Here is a 20,104-nt window from a genome sequence, read left to right as displayed (position 1 = left end):
AAACTCAGGATTTAAGCCAAAATTCATTTATTAGGATTCCTTCCCCTTGCATAACTAAAATCTTTCCTGAGTTTGTGTTATAGGCATTTGAGCTTGGCTGTAAGTTGTAAACAAGAGTATGAACAGAAACACAGATTCTTGCCACTTAGATTACCGCTGAGACACTATAACAAAACTCACCTTCTTGGAACTAAGATTGCAGGGATGAGGAGCGATTGAAAACAAATGGAATGCAAGGCATCCCTCAACAAGGAAGATCTGGTCCATGGGCATAATATTATTATAAAATACCAATCAGGATACGACAACCAAAATTCCTGTCCTTGTCCCCACCTCCCTTTTCCCATACTCTAAAGCTCTCTTAGTTCTTACATCAGCGGGTCACAGATTTGAGCTTGACTCTTGTCTTCTTGTCTGTCGAACTTGCAATAAAGCTCCTTTTCTCAAAAGCTTGGTGTATAGGCTTCTGTGTGCAGGGGATAGCAGATCATTACTCTGCAACACTACTGCTCTTTGCATTGAGAGTTCAACATAATTTTTAAAATGTTAAACAGTTATAAATCTCATATCATGGAAGGGAATTTAAAAAAATAGTACTTGTCACTGGTCACTAGTTTATTATGACTTGAGTTCAAAATGGGAAATCGCTGAAATCAAATATTGAGGACTTGACAGAGCTATTCCAGAGTCTCAGATGTATCTTTTTGTCAGTACATGTATGTCATTGAGTCTGAGGCACCTAGAAAATAAAGTGGAACTAGAGGAGTACAACAGGTCCTATTGTATTTAGAGTGGTAGGGATTTTGCCTTTCTTTGTCTTATTCCTGCATCTGCTATCTCTGGCAATACAATAATAAGTTCATGTTTATCAACCATTGTAAATATACAAACCCTCAAAGAATTAAAAAATTTCATGCACTCAAAGCCACTTTATATCATCTTTCTCTCCCAGGATCTGTTCCCTTTTTGGATAACTATGTGGAAGTGTGAAGGAGAGCAGACTTATAGTTTGCCAGGCCAATTCCCTTGAAGCCACCCAGGTCAAGTCTTTTCATGGTTCTGGCCAATTCACACCTTTCAATCTGCTTGCCCTGCACAGTGGCAGAAAGGAGGAGGAGTTCCAGATTAGGGAGAGCCTTCATGTTGACTGAGAAGATGGATCTCAAGGATGATTATGGCAAGACAATCCCAGTATTTAACATTTGGTAACTTCCTTCATCTCCTAGTCATTTGGGCCTCCACCCTTTAGTATGTAGAAAGCAAGAATTCACTGGTACACTGACTTTAAAATTTTTTATGAAGATAGATACCCAGATTTCCTAAAATTTACCAACAAGAAAATGAAGAAATGACATTGCTTAAAGATGTGGCTCAGCACTCTCTAAGCCAAACTCAGCAAATAAATGCATTACTTCCCCACAGCATGGGACAGGTCTCCTGGGGATGAGCCTCCCTGATGGTGAGAGATTACTACCAAGCACCAGCTGGTGATGCAACTAGAAAAAGACCTTGAATAAAGGGGGAAAATGATAAAGACAAATGAGTTTATATGGCTAAGAGTCTTCAAAAGGAGTTTGGAGGTCACCAGAGGGGTCACTCTTATGCACATCTCAGCAGGATCTCAGAGAGAGCCAAATAGATACAACCCCAGGTAGTGGTGCTGCTGAGGTCTACATAGACACCCAGATTCTACAGTCAAGACAGATGTCTCTGGAGTTTGGTGCCTTGCCAGTGGATCCTACCTTGGAGTTTGTGCTCCTGAGTGTGATGGAGTTGGACTCAAATGTGACCTCTCTATGCATGCCTTTTCTGTCACTTTTACTGAACCTGTGGTTGTTGCTGGGGTTGGTGTATGCTCAGGAGACTTGAATCTCTGGACTGTCTATGTGCCAGTGGGGCCCTGAGCCTCAGCAGAGTTGCAACACCTACTCTCTGGGTCGTTGGGCTTATCCAGGTCAGCTAACAGGGAGGTGAGGATGGTCACCACCATACCAGGGACCCAAGAGAGTACAGTTGCAAGCAGGAGAATTCCATCCAGCAGCCATGTGGAATCTAAGTGCTCTCTTGATTTAGAGGTGGAGTGAACCTCGCCATCCCAAGGTTCTCAGGATGGAGGAATAAAATATGTATTAGAATGGAGTTACTGATATTCTACTATAGAATTATTGTGACTCTAGTAATGGAAGAAATTATACCATTGATGTGGAAACAGTGGGTATGGGAGTTGCTGAGGGCAGGGAGAGGGAAAAAGAGGTGTGATATTTGGGTATTTTGGGGACTTGAAGTTGTCCTGAATGATATTGCAGGGACAGATGCTGGACATTATATATCCTGCCATAACCCACTGAATGGACTGGGAGAGTGTAAACTACAACATAAACTATAATCCATGCTGTGTAGCAATGCTCCAAAATGTACTCATCAAATGCAATGAATGTACCATACTAATGGAAGAAGTTGTCGATGAGGGAGGACTGGGGGGTGTGGGGACTGGGGTATATGGAAACCTCTTATATTTTTTAATATAATAATTGTGTGATTTATGTATCTTAAAAAAATAATAAAAAAGAAAAAAATGAAAAAGTTTGATACAATGTGACAGTTACAAAAATTTAACTCAGAGACATGAAGTGAATACATGCTGCTGGAAATATTGAACCAGTTGACTTGCTTGACAAAGGGTTGCCACAATTATTAAAAATTAAAAAAACAATACCTGCAAAGTAGAATAAAGCAAAGCTTAATAAAATGAGATATGCCTATGAAGAACTATCATATGACTCAACAATCCTATTTGTGGGTATATATCCAAAAGGACTGAAAACAGGGAACTCAATAGCTATTTTCCCACTGCTCTTTGTTATTTTATTTTATTTATTTTTATTTATTTCTCTCCCCTTCCCCACCCCCCACCACAGTTGTCTGCTCTCCATGTCCATTCGTTGTGTGTGCTTCTGTGACCGCTTCTATCCTTATCAGTGGCACCGGGAATCTGTGTTTCTTTTTGTTGCATCATCTTGTTGTGTCAGCTCTCCGTGTGTGCGGTGCCATTCTTGGGCAGGCTGCACTTTCTTTCACGCTGGGCGGCTCACCTTACGGGGCCCACTCCTTGCGTGTGGGGCTCCCCTACACGGGGGACATCCCTGCGTGGCAGGGCACTCCTTGCGTGCATCGGCACTTTGTGTGGGCCAGCTCCACACAGGTCAAGGAGGTCCTGGGTTTGAACCACAGACCTCCCATGTGGTAGGCGGATGCCCTATCCGTTGGGCCAAGTCCGCTTTCCCCACTGCTCTTAATAGCAGCATTATTCACAATTGACAAAAGTTGGAATCAACCCTAGTATCCATTTATTGATGAACAGATAAATTGTGGCATTTACATAAACTAGAATATAAAGAAATGAAGTTCTGATATATGTTGTAATTTGGATGAACTTTGTGGACATCATGTTTAGTGAAATAAGCCAGACAACAAGTAGAAATATTACATAAACTCGCTATTATAAAATAATTAGAATATGAAAACGAATAACTTCAGAAATTAGAATACAAGTTACCATGTCCTAGGAAGTGGAAAAGGAATGAGGGGAAAATGTTTACTTGGTTCAGACAGAGTTTCTATTTAGTGTGATGGAAAAGTTTTGCAATGGATAGTGGCAATGGTAGCACAACATTGTGAATGTGATTAACACTAGAGAATTGTATACTTGAAAGTGTTTAAAACGTGACATTTAAGAAGACATACATGACGCTAGTATAATTTTTTTAAATTCCAAAGAGCTATACAACACAAAGAATGAACCCTTAGGCAAAGTGAGGATTATAGATCATAGTATAATTATAATAATATTGTTTTATCAATTTTAAGAAAGGGACCAGGTTAAAAAAATCGTTGAAAATAGGGGAAACTGTTTGTGATGGGGGTGTATATGGGAAGCCTGTATTTTTGCATAATTTCCTGTAAATCTACAACTTCTTAACAGTAACAAAATGAATATTAAAAGTACTACCAAATTAAAAAAAAAAAGATGTGGCTCAGGAAAACCTGGATAGATGTATTGTTTCCCAAACAGGAAGTTTCTTATATTTTATTATGAATCTGAGCAACCAAAAAGAAAAAAAAAAACCAACCCTAATGAATATTTTATATAGCTTAAAATGAGTCTTGATCTTTGATTATCATAAATTTTATGAAAGTCTTAGGTACATTCACTATTTTGTATTCATCTTTTTTACTTGAAATTATTTTATATACACTTTTCTATGTGTGATATAACAAAAATGACTCATTTTATCAGTACAAAAGTACTGCCACTGCAAATAGAAAGAATAGAGCTTTATTAACACTATAACAATTCATGAATAGGGCATCACCAAGTAAAAGAAAGTGTTTCAAAGCGGTTGGGAAGCATTTAGAACTTATAGTACAGAGAGAAAAAAAAAAAAGAAATGGCAATTGTAAGGCGAGTACTCTTCTGCTGGCTTATTGGAACATCAAAGTAGAAGGGAACTTCTCCGAAACTTATTAGTCAGAGTTTAGGCCTCTTTTCCTTGTCCTATTAAATATAAGTCTAGTTCTCCAAGCTTCCACCTCTGACATCTGATTGCATCGCATAGGGTGTGCACCTTGTGTGCCTCCTTTGCCGGGAACAATTTTGCAACCCACTGAAGGGCAAGTTAAAATTCCTTTAGTATTTCCCCTTTTTATCACTCTTTAGTAGAAAGAATTGCTAATGAAGATTGATTTGGTGCTGTTCCATAGTGGTAGGGGGATATCCTAGATATCCAGCTAGCTGGAAAGGTCCAGTGTCTGTCCCATGGAAGAGGGAATATGTTAGGAAACTATGGCCACCCTGGGGAAATAGAGTCCATTTTGGAAAGATTTCTGAAAGAAAGAAGGGAAATACTAAGTGGGAGCAACAGCGTTGTGGAGTAAGTGAGGGTCGTTATGTTCTGTAAGGTATCGAAAGTGCAGGCCTTGAGAGTGAAATCCTGATTCTCCAGAATGATTTCGGAAGTGAGAGGCTGTTCAGCAATAGCCGTTTCTCCGGAAATAAAACAAATTAAATGTACTATGATTATTGGGAGAAAAATATTGACAGTGTTTGAAATATGCTTCTAATCCATTCTTCCCAAGATCCATAATTCAACAGCTATATAAACCCCATCCCCTGGAAATCCCCAGTTCTTGCAGCATCTGAATATTTTCTTTGAGGTTCTTAATGTTTCACTCAATTTTGCCAGATTACTTTACATGAAAGCAGCATTGCTCCCCAAGAGGGGAACTGTGAAGATACTATAGTTTTGCCGGACAACCTTCATTGTGTGTTCTATCTTGAGTTGGAAGTTCTCTAATGCCTTGATAGTATTAGTACAGGTGTGCTCAATACTTTTAACATGTTTCAGGTGACTTTCTCAGGTTGAGGAATTCCATGAAACCAAAATATATATGTCAGGAATTTCCAGATTATACTCAGCCTTCTAATTAATTTGTTGTTTATTTTAGGGCCCTCCCTAGGTTCTAAATGTTGTGTGTTTTTTACATTCGTTAATTTGACATCATGATTTCTTAGTCCTCATTAAGTTGTTACAATTTGGGGAAATAAACACTCCCTTCATTTGTTCCTTGTGTATTAGTAGAGGTGAGAAGAACAGAATAGGAAATAATAGGTAAATGGCCTAATAAATGGAAAGATGGAGAAAGGAAATGAGTTTGAAGATAGAGACAGTGAATCTTTATATGGATGCTTTTTCAAAAGAGACAGAATCAGCCAATGAGCTGCAAAGTTGACAGCCCTCAGTGTTTTCTTCTCACATGGATTGCTGAAAGTACAAAACAATATGTGAGCACATTGAAGATACATTAATTAAACAGCATCATGTACCTGCCTGTCACACCAGCTCACTGTCTTCTTTAGGAGGCATCGGGAACCAAACCACAGACTTCCCATTCAGTAGGCAGGAGCTCAGTCACCTGGGCCATGTCTGCTTCCCTCAGCCGCCCATCTTCGAATGCAGTCTTCTGGGATATAAAACCTGGAATTTAGTGTTAATTTTTTTTATTAAGGCCCTCAAAAATCTGATGTATTTCCTTGTCTTATTTTAGTGCTAACCCACTCTCTCACTTGGCCTCAGAGTTTCTCTGGAGTAAAGAAGTTAGCTCCTCTTTAGCACAATCATCAGCTTCATCTAAAAGAGCAGTATTTCTGTTTTTAAAGTGCCTGTGTTTGCATTGTATTTATTAACACCCAAGAGAGGGGTAGAAATATGGAAGAAGATTTCTTCTGTATTGTTTGCAGGTAGTACTGACCCACTCAGGATCTGAGCTGTGTGACAAAGACATGTCTCCTGAGCTACTGTGATCAACAGCTCTTATAAACAGCATCTCAAGACCCACCTGTGCATAGTGTTTCTCTGCTATACTATGGGATTTGGGCTGGCAGGGATCACTTGATTTCCCTGTGCTTTTTTCTTTCATGTCCGTGGCATGGTTCAGTACTAAGTTGGAGACACAAACCATGAGGGGCTTCCAAAAGTTTACTCTCTGTAATGTGTATCTTAGTCTGTGTAAACTTAGTAGGTCCCATTGCTGCAGCTTCTTTTGTTTGCTCCAATTCACCAGGTAGATTTACAAGAAGATCAGGTCTTCCTTCATCAGTACCACTGACTTCATCAAAAGCAGTATCTTTAAAAGGAACAGCTGGGAATGTGTCATCTGAGACCCTGGTAATTGTGACCATTATTTTTTAAATATTTTAAAATATCTTTTTAAAATATATTTTTATTAGAGAAGTTGTGAACTTACAAAACAATCATGCGCTGTATGGAATTCCCATACAGCACCCCTTCATCATCCTGCTACATTGTTGTGGAACATTTGTTACAGATTATAAAATAATCTCAGTAGACTATTACCACTATGGTCTATAGTATACATTAGGTATATTTTTTTCTATACCCCCTTATTATTAACACAGTACATCTTTGGCATTGATGTATGAATATTACAGTATTGCTGTTACTCTAGTCTATAAGTTACATTAATTGTATTTTTCCCATTCTTCTCCATATTCTTACCACCTTGCAGTAGTAGTGATTAAATCCTACCTTATATTTGCTAATATTAAAACTTCTTGAAGTTCTGTCTCCATCTGGAAGAGAGAAGCATGTTTTTAAAGGTTTTGATTTGAGGCTATACAAGTATCAGGAGTTCACTAGTGCTATCCTTACTGTCTAGCTTAAAGAATTGCATGGCACTGTTTTTAGATCCATTGAGAAAATCTGATGTTCTTGGATTGCTCCCCAAGTTGGGCATACAGTGGGGGGATGATGGGATTTCTGTTTTGCTATATTCACTGCCTTTTCATTGACCTTTTAAAGTGAATGTCTCTCCTCTCCTTGTGTCCATTACAAGTAAATCTTGTCAATCAACCTGAAGACTCTGAAGACCTTCAGCTCCTTAGGTTCTCAGGGGGCCTTGAACTTAGTGATCCTTGAGGCTGTGATACTGGCGACAGAGAGGGTTTTTGTTCAATCGCAGGAAAGAATTCACGGATGGAACTAGGCAAAAGGATGGTTTATTGAACAGCGTTAAAGGAAGGACAGTGGGGAGCAGGTGGGTGGGGTGTGTGCTGAGGGCACACTGAGTAACCTCCAAGCAGAAACCTACATCAAGGAGTTGTTAGTTGACGTCTTATAAGTCCTTGGGCAACGGGCAGGTTCCTTGATAAGTTGAGTTGTTGTTTGGTAACCGTGGGCTTCTATCTCTTGCAAGCAGGTGCCTTTCCCCCAGAAATCTCCTAAGTTGTTGTCAGCTGCTGGTCTTTCTGCACTTAGGGGTCTCTGACTCTCCACATGCTTCAGGTTTCTAGATAAGAGATTCTCCACCTTCCTCAGGTCTCTATATACCTCCCTCAGGTCTCTAGATAAGTGACTTTCCACCTGCTCCAGGTTTCTAAATACCTGATTCTCCACATGTCCTACGTTCCCTATTCTCCTACCTCAATCTCCACTTCTCTGATGTATGATCCAAAATCTTTTGAGAAGAAGTGGACAGGAGGGCTCGTCTTCTGTAACTGCTTGCTGCTGATGGGGACTGTAGTCCTACCTACTTTGAGTCGCACTCAGAGGTGTCTCTGCTACTGGGTCATTGGGGAATTGGGTTGTAAGGGTTTCTGGTGGTGTGGGGTTGAAGAAGGGCGTATCCCTGTTTCATCAGGAAACAATCTGTGCTGCTTGGATCCTCCGCTGAGCAAAGGACCAAAGTCACTGTAGGATGCAAGGGGCAACAGTGAATGCAAGGAGTATTAAGCCTAGGGGAATTAAGAGTGACATAAGAAATGACCAAATATTTGGCCAGGAAAAGCCAAAGATGGATCCCAGGGTTTTTAGCCACCTCCATGAGGCAGGTGGCTTGATCTGTTAGGCTTTGGATGTCATTTAGGATTTCTGATGACTGGTTGATATAAAAGCAATATTCTTCCTTGAGGAACATAAATATCCCTCCTTGAGTGGCAGTTAGTAAATCTGGGGCTTGTAGATTTCGAGGGACTACAGCAGCTGGGGAATCTATCTGCTGATTCATCCATAAGATGCTCTTGGATGTGATTTCTAGCCCTTGTGCTCGTTCCCTTGAGAGGTTATAATGGAATGTAAGGCTGGATGCGAGTCCTCTTTCCCCCTTCTCAATCCAGTTCCCACTAATGAGGTGAAGATAGGCATATGGCCTGGGAGAGGAACCCTCTTCTGGCAGGACTGGAAAGTATGATAGCCTGGTAGAGGGATGGACTCTGAACCATTGATGAAGTATATTTCTGGACTTAGGAAGATGATGGAGCACAGCCCCGCCCAATTAGCAGGCAGGGTCAGATATGCAGAGGTCCCTAAGAGAAAGAAGAGGCTCACTCTTGCTTCCAGAGTAGCAGAGAAGGAGGTGGTAGCTATATGGCTGCAAACTGAGATACTGCAACCAGCTGTCTGGTTTCCCTGTCTCTCTCCACAAGTGGATTTGCCAGTTTGCTTGTTGGTGCTAGAAGCAGAATCCTGGACAGGGCCATTCTAGCTGCTGTGATGGGGGCAAGAGGGGGCCTGGACAGGGCCATTCTCCCTGCAGTGATGGAGGAAACAAGTTCTGACTTGTTCCCCTCTTCCTCGAATAGTTGGGTCCCTGGTCTCCCTTCCCCTGTATTCTTTCCCCCTTGCCTTCCCCCCAGCATTCTTTTGCTCCCAAATCCATCTACTGTTACCTTTGACAAAGCTGTTGATGGGGCAACAGTGGCAGTTTAAGGTGGTGGTTTTTAAGAAAAATTTGGGTTTGGGTCTATTTCAGGTAGTGCTGAGTTCCTGCAGAACAGTTTCTACGAGATTGGTTTAGAAAGAAAGCCTTAGCTTCATAAAGTAAGCTCCAGTCATGCACGTGGCTATTGAGGCTTGGCCATTGGAGTGCTCTTGGGCTCAGGTTTTGTTATTGTCAACCTCCTTTTGTGACACCTCCATGTTCCAGTGATGATACTTGAACCCGATATGGTTAATAGATCTACTAAGGGTTTTATTTAATTGTGCTATGGACTTGCCATTGGTGACATTAGAGGAGATACAAAATGCAAAAGATTGGTTGCTTGCAAGGTAAACATGATGGATAGCCCCATTGATGGGTGGGGTTTTGCCTTTAGGCGTTTGGTTTAGAAGAAATGCAAGTACTTCAGGGAGTTATTTAGGGCATTCCACAGCTAATACATCATTGGGGCTTAGTATTCAACTATGGGGTAGAGGGTTAGATTGGTTAATCCCCAGTATTTATTCTAGGCTGCTCAGGCAGTGGTTTTGAGATATTGGTGCATTCACAGTCAACAGTTACTAAGGTTTAAGGCTGTGGCAGCATGCTGAAATATAGATTGCAGTGGGGTGGTTCCTGCTACTATTTGAAGCTTAAGAGTTGGAGGAGAAGGTGGCAGGGTGAATAATTACTGGCTTTTTGTCAACAACTGTATCTACCAAGGAAGGGTTATTAAAGCAGATAGGACAATAGTGGCAATAGGCAGGAGACAATCCCAATAGGGGATGTTGCAGGGTAGGGGTTTCCAGGCAGGCACTATCTGATAGTTAGCTTTTGTTTTTTGAAGACTCCATGTAGGGTGGCTAGACTCTTGAATAGGTATTTTAGGGCTTCTATTGGCTCACAGGTGTAGGATGGTTGTTGTTCCACCACTCCTGAGGATGGGGCAGGTGCTGGCTTGACTCTAGAAATATGAATCCAACTTTTATGGTTAGTAAGTTTTACAGCATTTGGGGTTGCTAGGAGGACATCAAAGGGGTCTTTCCATACTGGATCCAGTGCTCCTTTTGGGTAGGATGATTTCCAGGTTTTTATATATATTTGATGTCTTGGAGAGTTCTTGCCTGCTTCTCTATCTTGTGAAGCTGGGGTGGGAGAAAGTTTAGTTACATGCCCACTGAGTGCTTTTGGATCTGTTTGAGCTCCTGGTGGTAATTAAACATAGTACTAGTTTTGGAGTCAAGCAATAATAGGTCATGAGTGAGGAATGGATGCCCATACAGGAGCTCATATGGTTAAAGCTGAATTTTACTGGAGGGGCTCTGAGTAGGGCAACAGTTGATAAAGTCTGCCAAGTGAAATGAGTTTGTTGGGCCATTTTAGCCAGGATTCTCCTAAGTGATTTATTGGCCCTCTCCACTTTGCCTGACTACTGAGGTCACCAGGTAGTATGCAAAAAGTATTTGATATCCAAGGCTTTACAAACAGCTTGCATGATTTGTGAGGTGAACGCTGAGCCATTGTCATTCTGTGGTGACTTTGGGATGCCAAACCTGAAGATAATTTCTTTTAACAGGGTCTTCAGTACTTCTTGAGTACTTTCTACTCTTGTTGGGAATGCTTCAACCCTTCCAGTGAAGGCGCCTACCATGACTAGAAGGAGGTATTTGTGTAAAGTCAATTTGCCAGTTCTCCCCTGGATACATTCCTGGCCCTTGAACAGGTTAAATTAATGTGGGCATCTTTTGCATGTCTCCCTGGTATGGATTATTTGTTAGGCATGTTGGGCAAGCCTGAATTACTTGCCGTACGGTTTGTGAAAGCTTTGAGGAGGCAACTAGAGTTTCTAGTTCTGCAGGAGAGGCATCCCACCCTAGATGATTTGTTTAATGTTATTGGCTTAGAAGTTTCCCAGAACGAGCCAAGGATAATCAAATCTTTTTCTCTTTTACATGCCATCCTGATGGCTGGAGCTCAAATCCCAGGTTACAGGCTGACTCATGATCCTGTAGGCTATAAATGTGGATTTTCAGGTAAAGTGGCAATGTCAGGAATAAGGCTAAGTGATCTGGCTGGGGCTTAAGACTTCCGGGTATATGGGTTAGCAGTTACCTATTCCTGTGTGTTTTGCCTCCACTTCCACTGAGCAAGTGGGACAGGTGTGGTTTCTTCGTTGGCTGCCCATGCTGCTTGATCTCCTGGTCTGTTGCCCAGTGCCATAATGCTGTTTCCTTTTGATGGCCCTCTACAATGCATGATAGCTACGTTAGAAGGTAGGGCGAAGGCTTCCATGAGATGTTTAATTTCCTTGTTATGTTAATGGAGGATCTGTCTGAAGCAAGGAATCCCCTTTTCCTCCCTCCATATGCCTGCATGAGTATGCATTACCAGGAAAGCATACTTAGAGTGTAAGAAATGAAGATTAGTTTAGTTTTCACATAAAGGAAGAAAATATTGATTAATGTAACCTGGCAGCCTACTGCCTCAGTCTCCCACTCCCGGGTTAAACAGCAACAAAGGAAACCAGCTTAAGCCAGTCCTATAAAAAAGATGCCCAAGAAGGAGCTAAGTCAGTACCAATTCAGCACTAAATTCCATTCCTTAATGGCAAAGGGGAGCAGGTGAAAATTAAAATGGTTGGAATGTGATGGGGGCAGCGATTAATCACAAACTTTTGTGCGGGAAAGGTAGATCTTCGCAGATATCTTGTAACTTCTGAAGTATCCAATCTATGGAGAAACAGAGGAAGGGCTTGCGTGCTAGGCTTAGGGGTATAAATTGTGTCATTTTTCTTTGTTCGGCACGCCAGCCACGTTTTCTGGTTGTGCGCCCCTCTGCAAGATTGAGAATAAATTATTTTCTTCTCCACAATCGGGTGAGCCTTATTTTCTTCCAGAAGAAGATTTCTTTCTAACAAGAGTCAGTATAGATATCGACAGATTTTTCATTTGTGTCTCTAGGGCCCTGGTAAGGGCTATGAGCTTGGCCTTTGGGCTGATGTTCCTTCAGATAGGGGTTTAGCTTCTGTGGTTCCCTGGAGATAGACTGTGGCATATCCTGCAACTCTATCTCCAGATTTGTTAGTGAAGCTACTTCCATCGATAAACTACTCATTTTCTGGTGAGTTAAAAAGGTGTTTCAGACAAGTCAGGCCTTGCCGCATAAGAAAAATTTAAGACTGTTGAACAGTCATGGCTTAATGGTTCTTCTGAAGGGTAAGGCAACAGGGTAGTTGGATTCAGAACAGAGCAGGGATTTGTTGTGAGCCTTGGGTTTTCCAGGAATTTGATTTTGAATTTAAGAATTCTTCTCAGGGAGAGCCAGTGGAGTCCTTTGGATTCTAAAAGCTCCTGCAGCTTATGGGGCATGTATGCAGTGAATGATTGCCCCCCGACTAAGTTTGGAAGCTCACTCAACTAGAAGGGAAGTGGCTGCTGCTGCCTGTAGGCAAGGAGGCCAACCCTGAGCTGCCTGGACCAAATTCTTAGAGAAATAGACAATGGATGGGGGGTATCTCCCATAAATTGGACCTGGGCACCCAGCCCCTAGCCTCTGGGAGACAAAGAGGGTAAAGAAGTTTTGGACATTTGGTAGCCCTAGGGCTGGTGGGTAGATAAGGGCTGTTTTTAGATCATAGAATGCTCTAGAGTTTCTTCTTCACAGTCTAGATTGTCAGGTTCATTATTCTTAAGGGCTTTGCACAGTGTTTTTGCAATTTCCTGTCCCAGGGACTCCCAATGCAGTTCCCCTGCTCCTCCCATTTGACGGTAGCCCTGGACACTCCATCTGCCAGAGTCCTGGTTGCCTGACCTGGAAATAATTAGGGGTCTTATCCTTTAGGTGAGCAGGGTGGGAGGCTACTCTCGAATGTCCCTGCAGAGCCACAGCGAGGACTTTGCATGTTTCTTTATTTTGTGTTTTGGGTCCTGGTTATTGAACACTGAAAAGGCAGAGCCTAAGAGCTCATTAGTAGCGGACTGGGGACCCAAAGCTAGTTTTTGGAGTTTTCTCCTCATATCTAGTGCTGATTGACTGAGAGAATGGGTGTTCAGAACAATTTTTGCCTCAGCTTACTCAGGATCCCGGTTGGTGAACTGCTTGAGGGCCTCCACTAATCTGTCTTGAAACAGTGCTGGAGTTTTTCTCCCTGCATACTCTCTTTAAATTTATTAAAGTTAATTGGTTTAACTCTGCACTTTTTCATCCCTTCACTTAAACAGGTTAACACGTGGTCCTGTTCTCTGAGGCCTCTTTTTGCCCGATAGTCCCCGCCAGGGTCCTGGGTAGGGATGGCAATATCCCCCACTGGGTGAACTTGGGGTTGGTCTCTAGCCATACTGTGAGCATATTTTCTGCCCTTTGTCCAGATTTGGGCCTTTTCTTCAGGGGTGCAAGGGGATATCTTTGAAGGTGTCTTTCCAAGAGAGGTCATATAAGAGGGTCAGAGAAAAAAATTCCTCTGCAAATGTGGTGCGGTCCTCTGAAAACATGCCTAATTCATGTTTACACTGGGCCAAATTTGCCAGGGTGAAGGAGACACAATTCTTAAGAGATCTCCCTACCCTGTTTGCTTTCTCCTGTGTGGACAAAGTGGAGCAGAAGGGGTGTAGGAAGTGCCACTTCGGGTATGGGGAGAAGAGACTAAGAGATCATCCTCTCTGGGCTTAGGTGGAGGCTCTGGAATGTACGGGGTGGGGCAGAAGGGGAAAGGTCTTCTTGCTTAGGTTGGAAGGGTGGGAAGAGCTAGGCACAAAGACAGGTGGGGAGGGGCAGGACAGACTAGTTCGAGACAATCCCCTCCATTACCACTGTTGGGATGATCAGGGCTGTCCCTTTTGGAGGAGGGCATATCCAGCTATATTCCTACTTGTTTCTGGTAACAAATGAGATGCATACCCAGCATTTTGGAGTTGTGATGAAGGATTATAAAGACTGGACATAGGGAATCTCTCCCCATTTCTTCTGCTTCTTGCAGAAGAGGTTTCACTGGAGGATTTTATTCCAGTTAAGAGACCTATTAAGGGGTCAGTTTTTAGTATCTTCTAGGGTATATTGAGGCCCACCCTCATTACAGAGGAAGATAAGTTTCTGTTTGCAAAGATCATCAGTTGGAAGGTCCTGCCAATTTGCAAGGGGACTTCCTAATGGGGATGTTACTTGTCAGTTTAGATTGGAAACTGCCCATGTCTAGGAAGAAGGAATCGGAGCCTAGTCAGTGATCCCTCTTAAAAGAGCCTGCAGCTCTCAAGTCCACCCCAGGCATCCCCAGGCCAGGAGAGGGAGAGCGGACACTTGTGGCTGTTTACCACTGTGGATTCAGGGGCGTCCCCCAGACCTCCAGGGTCCTGGCCCATGAGTCATTGGACAAAGTTTTGTCTAGAGAGACCTACTAAATAAGAGGAAGAGAGAGAGAGGACAAAGAAAAGAGAGAGGTGGACAGAGAGCAGTGAGAGTGAGAGTTAGTACCAACCTGATGTTTCAGTATTATCTCTATATTCAGATCCCTTTGTGGTCCCCAAGACTCCTGTTGACAGAAAGTTCTTGTTCAATTGCAGGAAAGAATTCAAGGACTGAACTAGGCAACAAGATGGTTTATTGAGCAGCATTAAAGGAGGGACAGCAGGGAGCAAGTGGGCAGAGTGTGTGCTGAGAAGCACATGGGTAGTTTCCAAGTAGAGAGCTACCCTGAGAGGTTTGTTAATTGACTCCATATTAGTCCTTGGGCAAGGAGCAGGTTACTAGACAAGTTAAATAATTTCTATGCAACCTTAGGCTTCTCTCTCTTATACGAAGGTGTCTTTCCTCCAGAAATCTCATAACTTGTTGTCAGTTGGTGTTCTTTCTGCACATATCAGCTTCTAGATATGTGACTCTCCATGTGCATTAGGAGTCTAGATAAGTGACTCTCCACCTGCCCTAGGTTTCTAAATATGTGATTCTCCACATGCCCCAGGTTCCCTTCTCCAGCCTCAGTACATCCTCAATTTGGGGTCTTCAGTAAAGGCTAAAGATACTGTCTGCCTACATAAGATACTCTGCTGTTCTTTTACAACTTCTTGACAGGTAGGGTTTGATTCTCCTTGAATACCATCTAGGAGCAGATCAACAACTCCCTTCCTATAAAAATCAGAAGCAGCTCCATCATCTTCTTCTTCCTTTTTAAAAGCCAGCTTTATTAATTCTCCTGCTTTTTCAAATATTTGCTCTTGCCAAACTTGAATTTTAAACTACCAGCAAAGAGTATACGGCTTTCCCATTTTGTTCTGTTTTATTCTGTTTACTGTCAGAAGCAACAGCCCCTAGTGCTGAAGATAGTGACAAAGATTAAGACCAAAAGTGCTAGTGGGAGAATTTTCATTGGAAGCCATTCTATCATCTTACTCAGCAAGAGAATCCACAATAGCAAGAAATGTCAGATTACTGTCATTGGAGATGCCTTCTTACTACTTTCAGGAAAACTATCAATGAGAGGTTCTGAATAATCTTCAGCGGTACCAATCAATTCAGAACCATCATTAATTAGACCACCCTTGAAAAAATCTTCTGTTTATATTGTAAAGAGCAGGGATATTTGCATGAAACTACAGCAGTTCTTCAGCACATTGTCTTCTCTCTTCAATAACAGTTTCATCAAATTGTCCAAACACTCTACCTTTAGAAAATGGAGGAAGCAATTCTGAATGTTGGAATAAACTTTTGTGAATTTGCCAGAGCTTTTTTGTGCTGTTTCCTAAGTCACTGTATCTCTTCTGGATATCCTCTGGGTTTCTTCATGAAACAGCCTGGAGTGTGACTTTATACACTGTGTTGCCCCTTGGGTGTTGCTGGGGCTTGGTGACCATGTAGGAACCTGCAAGTTCTGCACCCTGCTCCCAGGGAAAGCTTGTTCTCCTGCTGCCTCTGCTGTAACCACCTGCCTGGGAACATTAAGGTAACCCAGCAGGACTGTGGTCTGGGCTCCCAAGACAGCAATGAAGCAGTGAGGGGATTGTGGTGGTTTGGATCTCTATGCACTCTAGAAATACATGTGCTTAAAGTTAATCCATTCCTGTTGGTATAGACTCATGGTAAGTAGAGCCTTTTGATTAGGTTAGTTCAGTTAAGGTGTGGCCCAAGGTGGGTCTGTTATAAATGAGAGAGAGAGAGAGAGAGAAAGAAGAGAGAAATAGAAGCAAGAAACTAAAATTATTGAAACCAGAAAGAGAAGGGAGAGACCAGCAGACACTGCCATGCACCAAAAAAGACAAGATTGCCAGCTGCTGGTCTTTGGGAAGAAAGCATCACCTTGATGATGCCGTGATTTAGATACTTTCCAAGCCTCAAAACAGTAAGCTAATAAATTCTGTTATTTAAGCCAACCCATTTCATGGTATCTGCTTTGAGCAGAACAAAAAAGACCGTGCTGGCCAAATTCAGAGTTAAATTCCTGCCCATAATGCAGCAGTTTTGTTCATGCTTCTTTCAGCAGTCTGTAAAATTATAGGGGCAAATGGATATGAACAATGTACATTGCAATGTAGTTGATATAATAGTCCGTGGGGACAGTTATAAATGAATGAACTACTGTTAGGGACTTAAGTTCAAACGAGTCTGAGAATTGGTCTACATAGTCAGTATGATGATCAGAGTTACAAAGAAGGATGACATTAGTGTACCAATGCCCTGAAATGTTTCCAGTAGTAGGAAAGGCATTTCATATAGCTCAAAATCATAAGTGTCAAATACATGACTATAAGAGTTTTTTTAAATTTTATTGTGGCACTGCTGAGAAGATACAATTTATCTTCCTATCGTCCTCACCAAAGGATTTGGCTGGGATAGTACCTAGATAAGGTCCAGTGCCCTTGTCATTGTTTACGCAAGGAGAGAAATTAATTATAGTCAGGGCAATCTGTGCCAAGGGGCCTCCTTTTCTTCACAAGAAAGGTAAGTTCAGTGGGGCAACAGTTTTTGATATTTATCTATTGATACTGATGTGGGACTTGAACAGCAACTGTCTTGTGCCCTGACCTAGAGAAGAGGGACAAATCTGAAACAAAAAGTGTAATCATACTGGCATCTTTCATATAACAACTCCAAGAACCATTTTAGACCTAAGACAGACATTATAGGAGAAAACGCCTTAATTGAAAGATGTGGTATAGACTGGAAAGTTCTGAGAAGTTTATTTTGGTCTAACGGAAGGCCTCAAATTGAAAAAGTCACCTGAAACATGTCAAAACCATTGAGCACACCTTTAATATTAATAATACCATCAAGGAATCAGAGAACTTACAACACAAGGTAGATAGTGTAGTGAAGGTTGTCCTACTAAGCCATATGGCACTTGGTATCCTCATCAGTATGGAGGGTCATGTGCCCTCTTAGGGTAGCAATACTGCTTTAATGTAAACTAATCTGACAAAATTGAACAAAACATTAAGGACTTCAAAGAAAAGATTCAGATCCTGCAAGAACTAGAGATTCACAGGACTTGGGATTCATTTAGCTGGTTGAATCTTGGATCTTGGGGTGACTGGATTAGGGGCATATTTCAAATACTGCCAATATTTTTCTCCTAATAATCATAGTATATTTAATTTTTTGTTTTAAATATACTATATGAATTATGTAATATTTTTAATTTATTGTTTTATTTCCAGAATGACAACGATGGCCCAACAATCTCTAACTTCCAAAATCATGTTAGTAAATTAGGCTTTTGTCTTGAGGACTGCAATTATAATACCTTACAGGACAAAACCTCTGATAACTACCCTCACTTACTCCAGAATATTGTTGTCCTGAATAATTTTTCTCCTTAGTCTTTGTGTCTTTAAGATATCTTGTTGCTGACTGTTGATGGAATCCATTTTCCCAATGTTGCCTCAATTGACCATAGTTCTGTAGCATATTCCCTCTTCCATGGGAAAAGACACTAAAGCTTTACAGTTTTGTGGTTCCCCTAGCACTATGGGACAGCAAAAAAAATCAATCCTCATCACTGATATTTTTATGAAAGATCTTAATGAAAAGGGTGTAATGTTAAAGGAACTCTCCATTAACCTTCAGGCCCTGAGTTACAGAATGGTTTCCAGCAAAGGAGCGCACAAAATGAGCACCCTATGCTGGTGCAATCAGACTTCAAAAATGCGCTACTTGAAAAGAGACTTACAGTAAACAGGCCAAGAAAATGGGGATGAAGCTTTGTTCAATCAGTTTGGGGAAGCACTGGAGAAATCTGACTCTCCCAAACACCCTCTCTTCTAACTGGTACTAATTGTTAAGGAAGCCCCAGGAAAGGGGTGAGAAAGGGCCATAGCTTAAGGCTAACTCAGCTTTTAACTCACAAATTTGGTCTGCTGGGTCCCAGGAGCCTTTCCAGGCCAGGTGGGGCTGAGCCATTGTTTGCCTTGGGAGCTTGCAAGGGGCTCTAAATATATGACCTTTGCAATCTCCTCCTCTACTAATAGGGACTGATTGTTGAGGACTTAGAGAGGAGTAGAAATATTTCCTACCCAGGGAAAGGGAGGGGGCTGCCAGGGAAGGCTGGATAACTGTCTCAGAGAAAAATGGACTTATAATGCACCTAGCCTCCAGACAGGAATCCCTATCACATTGACCTAGTCTCTTTTGCAACAATTATACTCTGACTAGGCATTGAACTAACAGCTGCCAAAAAGCCCCATCTGCTGTCAGACCAAGGAACTTCACCCAAGAAAAGTACAAATAAGTAGGAGAGGCATTTTCTGGTCTCTATAACCTCCCTCCTGAAGGTCCCAGAAAGTAAAGCTATAACCAATTGCTGGATCTAGTGCCCAGTTTTGAATAACAAAGAGGACAATCCTAACAACTGAGGTCAAGTCAAGAAACAAAGAGCAGTGGTAACACACAGCCTCCTGCAACTAAATCCATACAAAAGAGAAAGAAATTGAGCATCTGAGTAAACTACATCCTAATCAGATACCTAGATATCAGCAAAAATTACAAGCCATACTAAGAAAATAGAAGACTTGACCCAAGAAAAGGAATATATCAAAGCATCAGAAGAGATGCAAAACTTAAGAGAACTAATTAGTGAGATGCACACAAATTTCCAAAATCAAATTAATGAGCTGAAAGACAATATGGTCTAAGAGATAAATGACATCAAGAAGACTTTGAGCAAGCACAAAGAAGAATTTGAAATCCTGAACAGAAAAGTCACAGAGCTCACGGAAACAAAAGACATAATAGGTGGGATCAAAAACTCATTTGAGGCATACAACAGCAGATTCTAAATGATAGAAGAAAGAATTAGTGATGCCAAAGACAGAACAGGTAAAATTGAAGAGAGAAAAGAACAGAGAAAAGAATGGAAAAAATTGAGCAGATATTCAGAGAGTTGAGTGACATACGAAATGTGACAACATACATGTTGTGGGAGTTTCAGAAGGAGAAGAGAAGGGAAAAGGGACAGAAAGAGTATTTGAAGAAATCATAGCTGAAAATTTCCCAACTCTCATGAAAGAAATGAACTTACATACCCAAGAAACACACTGTACCCCAATAAGAATAAATTTGAATAGACCTACTCCAAGACACTTTCTACTCAGAATGTCAGATGTCTAAAAGAAAGAGAAAATTCTCAGAGCAGCAAGGGAGAAGCAAACCATCATGTACAAGAGATGTCAGGTAAGACTTAGTGCAGATTTCTCTTCAGAAACCATGGAGGTGAGAAGATAGCAGTATGATATAATTAGGATACTGAAAGAGAAGAACTGCCATCTGAGAATGCTTTACTCAGCAAAACTGTCCTTCATATATGAAGGTAAGTATAAAATATTCACAAACAGAAACTAGGAGAGTTTGC

The 20,104-nt window shown here is 41.5% G+C and overlaps 2 pseudogenes; both read right to left on the bottom strand.

Annotated features, from left to right (window-relative positions):
- Positions 1-5,965: 5,965 nt before the first annotated feature.
- LOC139440105 (ribosomal protein S6 kinase delta-1-like) lies at positions 5,966-7,314 on the bottom strand (annotated as a pseudogene).
- A 7,953-nt stretch (positions 7,315-15,267) lies between these two features.
- On the bottom strand, positions 15,268-18,657 carry LOC101427937 (ribosomal protein S6 kinase delta-1 pseudogene; annotated as a pseudogene).
- Positions 18,658-20,104: the final 1,447 nt, after the last annotated feature.

Source organism: Dasypus novemcinctus, chromosome 12 (genome assembly GCF_030445035.2).
Source record: "Dasypus novemcinctus isolate mDasNov1 chromosome 12, mDasNov1.1.hap2, whole genome shotgun sequence".
NCBI classification, from domain to species: Eukaryota; Metazoa; Chordata; class Mammalia; order Cingulata; family Dasypodidae; genus Dasypus; species Dasypus novemcinctus.
This window is presented reverse-complemented; position numbering and strand designations above follow the sequence as displayed.